The 12,850-nt window shown below is 39.1% G+C and overlaps 1 long non-coding RNA gene across 1 annotated transcript; it reads left to right on the forward strand.

The window, feature by feature from the left end:
* Nucleotides 1–2,905: 2,905 nt before the first annotated feature.
* Nucleotides 2,906–6,966, forward strand: LOC116641811. Its single transcript, XR_004301245.1, has 3 exons — nucleotides 2,906–3,015; nucleotides 4,331–5,271; nucleotides 6,823–6,966. It is a non-coding gene; the product is annotated as an uncharacterized LOC116641811 (long non-coding RNA).
* The last annotated feature ends 5,884 nt before the right edge of the window (nucleotides 6,967–12,850 follow it).

The raw sequence follows: 12,850 nt of genomic DNA on the forward strand, positions 1-12,850 counted from the left end.
AGGCAAGGGAAGCAAGGGCAAGAGTGAACTATTGGGACCTCATCAAGATAAAAAGCTTTTGCACAGCAAAAGAAACAGTCAACAAAACCAAAGGCAACCGACAGAATGGGAGAAGATATTTGCAAATGACATATCAGATAAAGGGCTAGTATTCAAAATCTATAAAGAACTTATCAAACTCAACACCCAAAGAACAAAGAATCCAATCAAGAAATGGGCAGAAGACATGAACAGACATTTTTCCAAAGACGACATCCAAATGGCGAAAATACACATGAAAAAGTGCTCAACATCGCTTGGCATCAAGGAAATCCAAATCAAAACCTCAATGAGATACCACCTCACACCAGTCAGAATGGCTAAAATAAACAAGTCAGGAAACAACAGATGTTGGCGGGGATGCAGAGAAAGGGGAACCCTCCTACACTGTTGGTGGGAATGCAAGCTGGTGCAACCACTCTGGAAAACAGTATGGAGGTTCCTCAAAAAGTTGAAAATAGAGCTACCATCTGATCCAGCAATTGCACTACTGGGTATTTACCCCAAAGATACAAATGTAGGGATCCGAAGGGGTACGTGCACCCTGATGTGCACCCCGAGGTCAAAGAGGTTGCTCCCTGTGTTCTCTTAGCAGCAATGTCCACAATAGCCAAACTGTGGAAAGAGCCAAGATGTCCACCGACAGATGAATGGATAAAGAAGAGGTGGTATGTATATACAATAGAATATTATGCAGCCATCAAAAGGAGTGAGATCTTTCCATTTGCAACGACGTGGATGGAACTGGAGGGTGTTATGCTGAGCGAAATAAGTCAATCAGAGGAAGACATGTATCATATGACCTCACTGATATGAGGAATTCTTAATCTCCGGAAACAAACTGCGGGTTGCTGGAGTGGGGTGTGGGGTGGAGGGATGGGGTGGCTGGGTGATTGACATTGGGGAGGGTATGTACTATGGTGAGCACTGTGAATTGTGCAAGACTGTTGAATCTCAGATCTGTACCTCTGAAACAAATAATGCAATATATGTTAAGAAAAAAAAAAAGAAGATAGCAGGAGGGGAAGAATGAAGGGGGGGAATTCGGAGGGGGAGACAAACCATGAGAGACGATGGACTCTGAAAAACAAACTGAGGGTTCTAGAGGGGAGGGATGTGTGTGGATGGGTTAGCCCGGTGATGGGTATTATAGAGGGCACATTCTGCATGGAGCCCTGGGTGTTATGCACAAACAATGAATCATGGAACACTACATCAAAAACTAATGATGTAATGTATGGTGATTAACATAACAATAAAAATTTTAAAAAAGGAACCAGCTTTTTATATCATTGCTTTTCTCTATTCTTTTCTTGTTTTCAGTTCCACTAATTTCTACTTTTGTCTTTAGTACTTCCTTTCTTTGGGTACATTTTGCTCTAATTTTTCTAGTTTAGTAAGTAAGAACTTATTGATCTAAAATTTTATTCTTTTGTGCTTTAATAAAAATTTCTTCTCAGCACTTTTTCTTAGTCCTACATATTTTGATGCATTGTATTTTTATTTTATTCCGTTGTGTATATTTTAAAACTTTTAACATTTCTTCTTTGACTCATGGGTTTTTGCAAAGTATGTGGTTCAATGTTCAAGTATTTTGAAATTTTCTCATTTTCTTTCTGTTATTGATTTCTGGTTTCATTTCTATTATGATCTGAAAATGTATGAGATTATCCCCAATTTGTTGAGGTTAATTTTGGGTTCAGTAATTGCCCTATCCTGGTGACTGTTCAACAGGTGCTTGAAAAGTTGTAGATTCTAGAGCTGTTGCACACAATGGTGTATATATGTCCATTACATCCTGCTGGTTGTCTATCTTGTTTAGATCTTCTAAATCTTTGCTGATTTTCTGTCTAATACTTCTATCAGTAGTTAAGAGGGTGTGTTAACATCTTGAATTATAATTCTAGGTTTGTGTTGTGCTCCTTTCAGCTCTATCAGATTTTGTTTTGTTTCATGTATTTTGAGGCTCTGTTTTTGGTGCATCTATATTTAGGATATTGTGTCTTATTGGTGGTGGATTGATTATATTTTAATATTTATATGACAAGAGTCTAAGTTCCATAAAATTACATCTAGTCATTTGTTGTTTTACCCTTCGTACCCAGAGCAAGGCTTGCATTGAAGAGGAACCTATTTATTAAATGGACAAATACATATCTTCAATGTAAAAGATGATCTTGATTATTCATTTTACAGTGAAGAAAATTTACATACATATATGTTATTTTACTTGTTTATGCTCTCAGAAGTATCTAGAGAAACTAAAACAGCTTTGCCCCCAGGTTTGCCTGTTAGAAAATAGTTTTATGTCTGTGTACACATTCCAGGTGTATTTTGATCAAGATCAAGAAAAAAAGAAAGAGAAATATCCTACGTCCTAAAATGTTATTGGTATTTCCTACTTGTGTTTTTTTACCCTTCAACATTCTGTCCATTGCACGATATTGCACATAATAAGTACTTAAAACTTAACTATGTAATTTTGTCCCTCACTTCCTTTTGGGTAAAATTTATTGGAAAATTCTTGTGTTAATCAGAAAGCGTATTGTTCCTTCCAGAGCTTAGTACTCTGAGCTTGAGGATGCACTTGAAGAGCTTTCAAAAGAGCTAGCGTATTTCTACCCAAGGTCCCATGGCTTCAGATGTCTCCTAGGAGACAATGACAGAGGCCCTATTGAAGTCTCGACCCTCATTAATTGGCTCACTTATATAAGCAGATTCCCAGACAACAGTCCTTTGTGTTGTTCAGAAAACAGCTCATTAAATAATGTGTGAAACCTGCAGCTGGGCCATGGCCATGTCCTTGCCCAGCCAGTGATGTTCAGGACAAATTCTCAAAGCAGGTCTCAAATCTGAGGACCAAGAGTGCTCTGTCCACAGATGTCCTTCTCCTGACATGTCATGGAAATTTCACTTTGGGAGCAGTGTTGGGTCCATGGTACAAGCAGTCACCCAAAGGCAGTGGATCTTTATCAAGTAAGTGCCTGCTATGTGCTAAGACCTGTTTTGGGTACATTTGTTCAGAAACTACTGGCTATAACAGACATGATACTACCATTTGTAACTGAAAACGTAACAGGAAAATGGAACAAGTAGAGATGAGATCTTAAAACAATTATGTCTTGCTTGTAGCTCAGACCAGGGATGCAAGAGCTTGCTAAGGGTGGGGCTGTGGGTATCAGCCTGTTACCTGGAATATAAAGTTTGTAGGCAGAGCTAAATCACAAGGCAGAAGATGTTTATAGGGGTGTCAGAATGGTCAGGTCCTCACCATGATAGCCACACTACTCCAAGGAATGCTCTAGTCAGATCCTTCAAGACAAGCATGAAATCTTCTGCTTCACATATTCTACCAATTCTTCCACTGAGATCCTTGGACCCATACCTTTTGTGTTTAGATGGCATCATCTATGTTCTTTCTTAGTTAGGCTGCCATGACATAGCAGAAAGAGTGGGAATCTGACAGGGAGAGTAGCCTATGATCTCGGCCAAATTATTTATCTTGTTCAACCTCAGTTTATCCATCTAACAAATGGGAATCATAGTCATGCTGTCCTTCTATGCTTGCATTAGATCATGCTAATTATCCTTACTGATATGTGGAATAATGTGGCCATAATTCTCCACTTACTGTGCAATCCTGTGGGACTTTCCTACAGAGAGTTGGTGGTGTTTCTCATCACAAGGGTGAGCCCCTGTCCCATTTCTTTTGTTTTGCCTTTCCTGTGCTCTCAGGGAGGAGAAACTCAGTTAGTTTTAGATTAGTGATTAACAATGAAAGAGGACTTATGTATCATTAAGAGGAAAGACTGAGTCAGAATAAACTATGTTGAAAACTCTTAATTACATCCTAAAAGGAGGATAAGATCTTGCCAGCTCTATCAAAGGTCAAGATAAATTCTCTAAGCCCTTGAGAGCTTCATCCCATCACTATCTGCAAAATCCAGTTTGTAAGAAACCATCATAGTGGCATTTTTGACAGTCAAGTTTAAATTTCCTTTTTCTGATGCATATTTCCCTTCAATGTTCATCTTGTTTACAGAAGTTATTTTACTTCATAGGGCACCTCATCACACAGACTCCAGTTCATAGTGGGGTGAATAAGGAACAAGTAGAATAATTAATGAAATTGATGAAGTAAATGGAAATATCAATCCTTAGTAAGAAGTCACTCTTCTATTTCCAAATGCCCAGAAATTTTATTTAGGAGACTTGAAGTCAGCTATTCAACATGGACTTGACAAAAGAAAATATACTTACTTAATTTATTGTTACATTTTTCCTTATGCAGCTTAAGTTGTTTTCCATTTGGAAGAAAGGAGGCATTTATCCAGTCTGTTCTGAGAAGCATCCTTTGCTCCCCACTCTAAAAACACCTTTACTTAAATATATAAAAGTATTTCTGCTTTGATTTATCAGGTAAACTCTTTTAATTATTAGAAAACTTGAGGATATTCCAAATCTGTGATATGTAGTGCTGACTAAACCATATGCAATTGTGAAATGCCATTTCTGTGCTACTAAAATACCCTCAGATCCTTGATTGCTGCCTCATGAGAAAGCCTTTGTAAGGACCACCCACCTAAGTCATTTCTGGATTCCTGACACTCTGGGACAATTTGTTGTTTTAAGCTAATACGTCTTGGGCTAATTTTTTATACAGCAATACATAACTAATACAGATTTTGGCCAGTTGGAAATGGGAACTCACCATAACATACAACCTAAAATGTAGCTTTGACTCTGGAACTGTGAAATAAGTGGACACTCTCAGAATTTGCAGAGATCATCAGTGGAAGGCTAACCTGTCTTACTGGTACTAGGGTTTTTGATTTTGAGGCAACTGCCAGTGAAGGCAAAAACTAAAAAGAGGAAAATCTTATTGGAAACTAGAGGGAGGGAAATCCTTGTCCTGCAGGGGCAGAAAGTTGAGAAACACTGAAACCTGCATTGATGTGGATGTTGAAGATATTTCTAGTGAACTGATGATTTTGCTGAAGACATTTCCAGCCAGAATGTTGAAAGTGACATCTGTTTTCTTTCTGCTTATAATAACATGCAAGAGGAAAGACATAAGACATGGGAAAGAACAAAAAAGTCATGGCGTCGCTGGTTGTGAAGATTTTCAGCCTCTCAAATAGCAAATGACGCTAAAATGAAGACACGTCTTCCAAGCAAAGATCAAGTCCAGGACACTATCAGGAAAGCATGATGTAAGATGAGGCCAAGGAGGTAACCAAAAAATTCCTTATTTAAACATCAGGAAGGGGCACCTGGGTGGCTCAGTCGGTTAAGCGTCTGCCTTCAGCTTAGGTCATGATCTCAGGGTCCTGGGATCGAGCCCCGCATCAGGTTCCCTTCTCAGTCAGGAGTCTGCTTCTCCCTCTGCCCCTCCCCCACAGCTTGTGCTCTCTCTCTCTCTGTAAAATAAATAAATAAATAAAATCTTTAAAAAAATAAAATGTCAGCCATAGCACATACCTGTGCAATGGTGAGTGCTGTGAATTGTGTAAGACTGTTGAATCACAGACCTGTACCTCTGAAACAAATAATACATTATATGTTAAAAAAAAAAAAAAAGAAGAAGAAGAAGAAGATAGCAGGAAGGGAAAAATTAAGGGGGGGGGGAATTGGAGGTGGGGATGAACCATGAGAGACTATGGACTCTGAGAAACAAACTGAGGGTTCTAGAGGGGAGAGGGGTGGGGGGATGGGTTAGCCTGGTGATGGGTATTAAAGAGGGCATGTACTGAATGGAGCACTGGGTGTTATACGCAAACAATGAATCATGGAACACTACATCAAAAACTAATGCTGTAATGTATGGTGATTAACATAACATAATAAAATGAAATAAAATATCAGGAAGACTAAAAGTGGTTCCTCAGGGTGCTACTCATTCACGTCCTATAGGTATTTAGTGGTGTGTGTCTCTCACAGTCCCTCTCAATCAACCAAAAACATTTCTAAGAAGTATAGGGTGTTATCTCTCAGCAGAAGCCCAAAGTGGAGAAAGGCTTATTTCAAATAGATTTTAGGTGTGACTTTTGTTTAACGAGATGGCTGCAAACAAGGTTCATAAAATTTAAAAGAATTCTATTAGGTGAAGCACTGTCTGCATGGACTGAAGTGTATGGAGATAGTACCATACACAGTAGTCTGTTTGTCCCCACAAATTCTACCAGCAGGAAGTCAGCTGAGAAAACCACTCAGTTTCAAATGCATGCTAATTTTCATGAAAAGGAAGAAGGTCTTAGAGTTTGGACCCAGGACCCACAAGGCAGATCCTGTAGCCATGGGGAGTAACACTTGGGCAAGACTAAGAATGAGCACTAAGCAATGAGCTTCCAGTATTGTCCCAGCTGGAGTTCAGAACTCTTATGCCCAATGGTTCCTGTGTTCCTCTCATTTCCCTCTTTTCTTTCCTTCTTCTTTTTTCCTTCCTTCCTTCCTTTCTTCCTTCCTTCCTTTCTTCCTTTCTTCCTTCCTTCCTTCCTTCCCTTTCCTTCCTTCCTTCCCTTTCCTTCCTTCCTTCCCTTTCCTTCCTTCCTTCCTTCCTTCCTTCCTTCCTTCCTTCCTTCCTTCCTTCCTTCCTTCCTTCCTTCTTTCTTTCTTTCTTTCTCTCTCTCTCTCTCTCTCTCTCTTTCTTTCTTTCTTTCTTTCTTTCTTTCTTTCTTTCTTTCTTTCTTTCTTTCTTTCTTTCTTTCTTTCTTTCTTCTTTCTTTCCTTTCTGAATAGAAGTGCCGATGGTGATTCTCTATGCCTGTCCATGATATGTTACAGGTGTGTGTGGGCAGATAACTCACCTCTTCAGTTCACAGTTTGAGAGAAACTACACTGGATGAGTCTCATCAGCACCTGGGCACAGACAGATGGTCTGTCTCCACCTTGGCCCAGTTTAAAGAATAAAATGGTGGATTGGATAAGGTCAGTCTTATGGGGGTCTTGGAGGGGGTGAGTTATTTTGTATGCCTGAGCAATGTGAAATACTGAGACATCATAGAGGTCACGCTGTGGTATATAGATCATCCCCAGTGATGTATGCTTCTTAATATTTATATCCCTGAACAGTTTCCTCCCACATTGCCCCAGGGTTCAGAGGGCAGAAGTGATGGCATGTACTTCTGAGATTAGATGGTGAGAGACACTGAGGCTCCCATGTTGGTAGCTCTCTCTCTCTCTCAGATCATTCTCTCTTGGGAAAGCCAGCTGCTCAGCTGGGAGCTGTGCCGTGGAGAGACCTTACGGTGAAGGATAGAGGCCTCCTACCCACAGTCACCTAGGAGCACTTAGAAGAAGATCCTCTAGGCCTAGTCCAGCCTCAGATGACTGTAGTACTGGGTGATATATGATTACAGACTTGTGAAAGATCCTGAGTTAGAACCCACCAGCTAAGGTGCTCTTGGATTCCTGATGCATAGCCCTTTGAGATCGGGAATGTGTAAGTCTCCATGTTTTAGGACAATTTGTTACCCAGTAGTGCATAACTAGTGCACAAGGTCACCTTGTGTTGCCCTAAGACTGACTCTAGAGGTTGTAATAAGGGCCTTGATCTATATTCTAGGGTGCTGAGGAAGTCCATCTGTGGAAAAGGCTGAGCACTACCTGAGAAGGTGGTGACTCCCTCAACACTACCTATAAAAGAAGAAGTCCACACTGTGGTCACCGTATCGATACTACCATCAGGGAATGACCACTAGAGAGCCCTATCCAGAGAACAGAGTTTGAGATCCTAGTACCAAGCCAAGCTGATGGGTGTTGTACCTGCTGAGAGTACCTGTGTAGAAGGAGATGCACTGGGGGCACCTGCTGACAAGAGTGGCCTTGGAGCTCAGGGAGTGTCTGTCTGCTGGGCCATCTTTCTGTTCTCCATGAGGCAGGAATTTTAGTGAGTTACCACCATATTCTTAATGGCTAGCAAGAAAATAAGTCATTTTCAGATTTCAGATTTGTCCTCTTATAGAATTTACTCTTGACATCTCTGGGATGTAGAGATGTACCCTAACTTACATTTTTAGTGGTTTGTTTGTTTCTTTGTTTGGTTATATATTTAAACTTGTAGGGGTTTTGCAAGAGTAGTACAAGGAGCCCCAATATATTTCTATTTAGATTCATCTAATATTTCAATTTGTTGCTTTTGTAATCTATCTATCTATCCATTTGAGAGGAAATTTGAAACGTTGTATCCCTTCATCATTGAATAACTCAGTGTGCATTATTAAAGAAGAAAAATAATCTATTACATAACCATAGTACAATTATAAAAGCATATAATTTAATATTGATATAATACCATTATCTAATTCACAGTTCATATTCAAATTTTATCAGTTGTCCCCCAAATTTCCTGTGTAACCATTCCTTTTTGCTACACATGCCATTTAATTGATGTATCTTGTTATTCTCTCTTAAACTCAATAGTTTCACAGCCTTTCTTTAGACTTCTTGCCTCAATATTTGTTAAAATAAAGATGGTCATTTTGTAGAACGTCCTCAACATGTTTTTTGTTTGTTTTTCTTACAATTAGAATCAAATCATGCATTTTTTAGCAGAAATGCCAGAGGTGATGTGCCATCAGTGAAATCCATCAGGAGATGTGTGATGATGGTCTGTCTCCACCTTGACAATGTTAACCCTTGACTACTGGGTTATGGGGGTGACTGCCATGTTTCTCCAATGAAATGTTGCCATTGTCATCTTTGTAATTAGTAAATAAACAGCAGGAGATAACTTTAGACTATGTAAATAACCCATCATCAAGCTTTAACCCAGAAAATTTTAGTGCCCATTGATGATGTAACTTTGTTATTATTTCCACATTTATTTGTTCATATTCTTATAAGACAAGGGTCTTTTTCTCATTTGTTTATCTATTTTTAATGACATAAATCTATTGATGCTTATTTTATTTAATGTGTTATAATTTCTGACTATAATAATTCATTTTCATGCTCAAATTGTCCCAGATTTGCTCACTGGGAACCCCTTCAAACTGCCTCCTGTATCCTTTAACATGCCCTCATGATTTTTTGAGAACTTCATTATTTTATGGCACAAGATTTTCTGGTTCCAATTCATTTTTGCTTGGGAGCAAAACAATAATTTCTTACTAGACTCCTGGTGGAATTGGTAGTCTATAATGAACTGTATGAGACATCTTGAATTATATCCTCAGGTCCTTGGATTCTTGGTACAGTTAAAACAATAAGACATAAATTCCTTGCCCTGGGAATTCCCTGCCTTTGTGAGAAATAGCTTTGAGGTATGAAAATCTTTACCTCAAATGACCAGCTTGTTAAGAGATAACATTAGAGAGACATTGCTTGAGTCATAAACACATTTATGTTGTTTCCAGTTGTCTGTTGCATGAGCTTTGCCCCTTAATACCCCAAAGGCTCTCCTTAACTGCCCTTCAGATTATTCCTATGAGTCATGTTTTTCTGACATCTGGTGAGTCATGACAGTATCTTAACAAAAAGGTTCTAAAACTGAGGGTTCTAGAGGGGAGGGGGGTGGGAGGATGGGTTAGCCTGGTGATGGGTATTGAGGAGGGCACATTCTGCATGGAGCACTGGGTGTTATGCACAAACAATGAATCATGGAACACTATATCTAAAACTAATGATGTAATGTATGGGGATTAACGTAACAATAAAAAAATTAAAAAAAAAAAGGTTCTATATTAGCCAAGGTTTTCCAGAAAAATGGAACCAACAAGATCTAGATATAGATACATAAATTTATGTATAACTTATCTAAACTGCCCCTCTCTCTCCCTCTCCCTGCCTCTCTCATGGAATTGGCTCACATGGTTATGGAGGCTAACAAGCATCTAGATCTACAGTCAGCAAGCTAGAATCCAGGAGAGCTGATGGTGTAAGTTCCAGTCTGAAAGCTGACAGACTCAAGACCCAAGAAGAACTGATATTTCAGTTTGAGTCTGAAGGCAGGAAAAGACCTATATCCTAGCTGTAAGGAAGTCAGGCAAGAGGAGTTTCTCCTTACTTAAAGGAGGGTCAGCCTTTTTGTTTAATCGGGCCTTCAACTAGTCGCGTAAGGTCCACTCACATTGGGAAGGGCCAAAAACTGTTACTCGTCTAACAATTCAAATATTAATCTCATTCAGAAATACCCTCACAGAACATACCCAGAATAATGTTTGGCCAAATGTCTGGGTATCCTGTGGCCCAGTCAAGTTGACACATAAAATTAACCTCATAGCATCTCATCCCACCTGGTACAAAGGGAGTGCCATGGACTTTCTGACACAACATCTGTTTCTCTCTTTTGTGGGCATGAGGCTGCAGTGATCAAAGGTCCTTTAAAGTGGCAAGGGCTTGGTTGGAAGGACATGCCTTTCCCACCTACTCTCTTATCATTCCTTCCCTCTTTCATCCATTCCTTCCTACCTTCTTTGTAAAGAGAGTTTATTCATTTATTTATTTTTAGCACACTACTTGAAAATTATCCATTTCCCAGGGATGTATGAATTTTTAAATTTATGGATGATTATGAGATAAAAATTTTTGTTACAGAAATTTCAAACAATTGTGTTTGGTAAGGGAAGATCTTCTTTTCCACAAGAAAAAGAGGGTAATATGTTGATTCCCAACAGCCATGAAATAATCCTATAGAATATGTGTAAAATTGTCTCTGGGATTGAATTTATTAGTGAAGTAGAATAAGAAAGTGGAATAGAAGCCATCTCACCTTGAATTTGCTGTTTAGTACACTAGAGATGGATGGAAAGGTTTGTTTTAAGGTATTCACAAGTGGTGCTTTTATTCTGTTATTTGTAGGTGCTCCATTTCTTGATAATTAAAATATCATGCATGAAATGAATGACTCAAGTTAAAATAAATCAGGCAAAATGGAACATGAGGATAATCCATTAAAAAAAAAACCCCACACATACACACACAACTGTGGCTACATCACAAAGACCACCCACCCCCTTCAATCCTTGACTGAAGTGGTGACAATCTTTCTGGTCTGTTATAGAAACTGTACTCAAGGTTGGGTGAAGATGGTCCGTGACAGAGTGGGAAAACACTCTCTAATTTCAAGGAAGGAGAAGGAGGGAATTAAAACAGTTTGAACTAATGGGTCTGGAAGGCCCAGGCTTGGCTTTTCTCAGAACCATGTTTTTGCATTTTTGGTGTCCTGAGATAAAGAAGAATGAAAAGGCACAGCCTTCTGTCTCTTAAGAGGTTGGCTTGGGCCAGAGGGCAGGTTCTTTTAATGAAAAGTTTCTCATAGTTGATTCATGGAAGACTTACCAACTTTATCCCTTTCCCATGCCCATTGTGTGCATGTTAGCATTTTCAAGGTCCTGAAAGTCCTATATCAAGAACCCTGGCTCCTTTTGCTTAACCCTGTGTCTTCTAAACTTACTGGACCAAGACTCTATATCAGTTAGTTGCTATCAGAAAGCTATGGCCCTAGGGGGCTGCCCAATTGCCCTGAACTCTGGTGAAAGCTGTGTGCAGTCTGGGTCAAACTCCTCCTCAGAAGTCTTCCCAACTACATACAAGGGTTAGCATGTCTGCAAAGATACACTGACTTTAGAGGGCAAAGGAGAGTGAGTAAGAGCATGGGCTCTGAAGCCAGATTGCCCTTCTGCCATGTACTGCTAATGGGAAAGTTATATACCTTCTCTGTGCCTCAGTTTCTTCATCTGTAAAGAGAGTGTAATAATAATACATGTGTCTGTGTGGATTAAATGATTTAATGAAGGTGCTTAGAACAAGGTCTGGAACACAAGGAGTGTTCCAAAGGGTTCACAGTTATTCTAAAAATTCAGATTTTCTCATTGGCTATGGCTGTAGTTAAACTGTAGACATTCCTTACAGCAAGGGGAGATTTTTTATTTACTTATGTCTTTATTACTTCTGTAACTGGAAATTGTGAGCCCATGGAATAATTCAGTTACAGTCACTGCTGATTCTCTTCTTCTTTTTGAATTCAAGTTCTCTTTATCTGTTTTGAGATATTTTAGTAATTCATTTTCATTTTTTAAAAAATAGGCCAGATGCCAGAGGTAAAGGATCTATACTCTAGGAACTATAGAGCACTCATGAAAGAAATTGGAGAAGACACAAAAAGATGGAAAATATTCCATGCTTATGGATCGGAAGAATAAACATTGTTAAAATGTCTATGCTACCCAGAGCAATCTATACCTTCAACGCCATTCCGATCAAAAGTCCAATGACATTTTTCAAAGTGCTGGAACAAACAATCCTAAAATTTGTATGGAATCAGAAAAGACCCCGAATCACCAAGGAAATGTTGAAAAAGAAAAACAAAGCTGGGAGCATCACGTTGCCCAATTTCAAGCTGTATTACAAAGCTGTGATCACCAAGACAGCATGGTACTGGCACAAAAACAGACATATAGACCAATGGAACAGAATAGAGAGCCCAGATATGGACCCTCAACTCTGTGGTCAAATAGTCTTCAACAAAGCAGGAAAAAACATGCAATGGAAAAAAGACAGTCTCTTCAATAAATGGTGCTGGGAAAATTGGACTGCCACATGCAGAAGAATGAAACTCAACCATTCTTTAACACCATACACAAAGATAAACTCAAAATGGACGAAAGACCTCAATGTGAGACAGGAATCCATCAAAATCTTAGAGGAGAACATAGACAGTAACCTTTTTGACATCGGCCACAGCAACATCTTTCAAGATACATCTCCAAAAGCTAGTGAAACAAAAGCAAAAATGAACTTTTGGGACTTCATCAAGATAAAAAGCTTCTGCACAGCAAAAGAAACAGTCAACAAAACAAAGAGGCAACCC

This window comes from Phoca vitulina, unplaced genomic scaffold (assembly GCF_004348235.1).
Source record: "Phoca vitulina isolate PV1807 unplaced genomic scaffold, GSC_HSeal_1.0 scaffold22, whole genome shotgun sequence".
Taxonomy (NCBI): domain Eukaryota; kingdom Metazoa; phylum Chordata; class Mammalia; order Carnivora; family Phocidae; genus Phoca; species Phoca vitulina.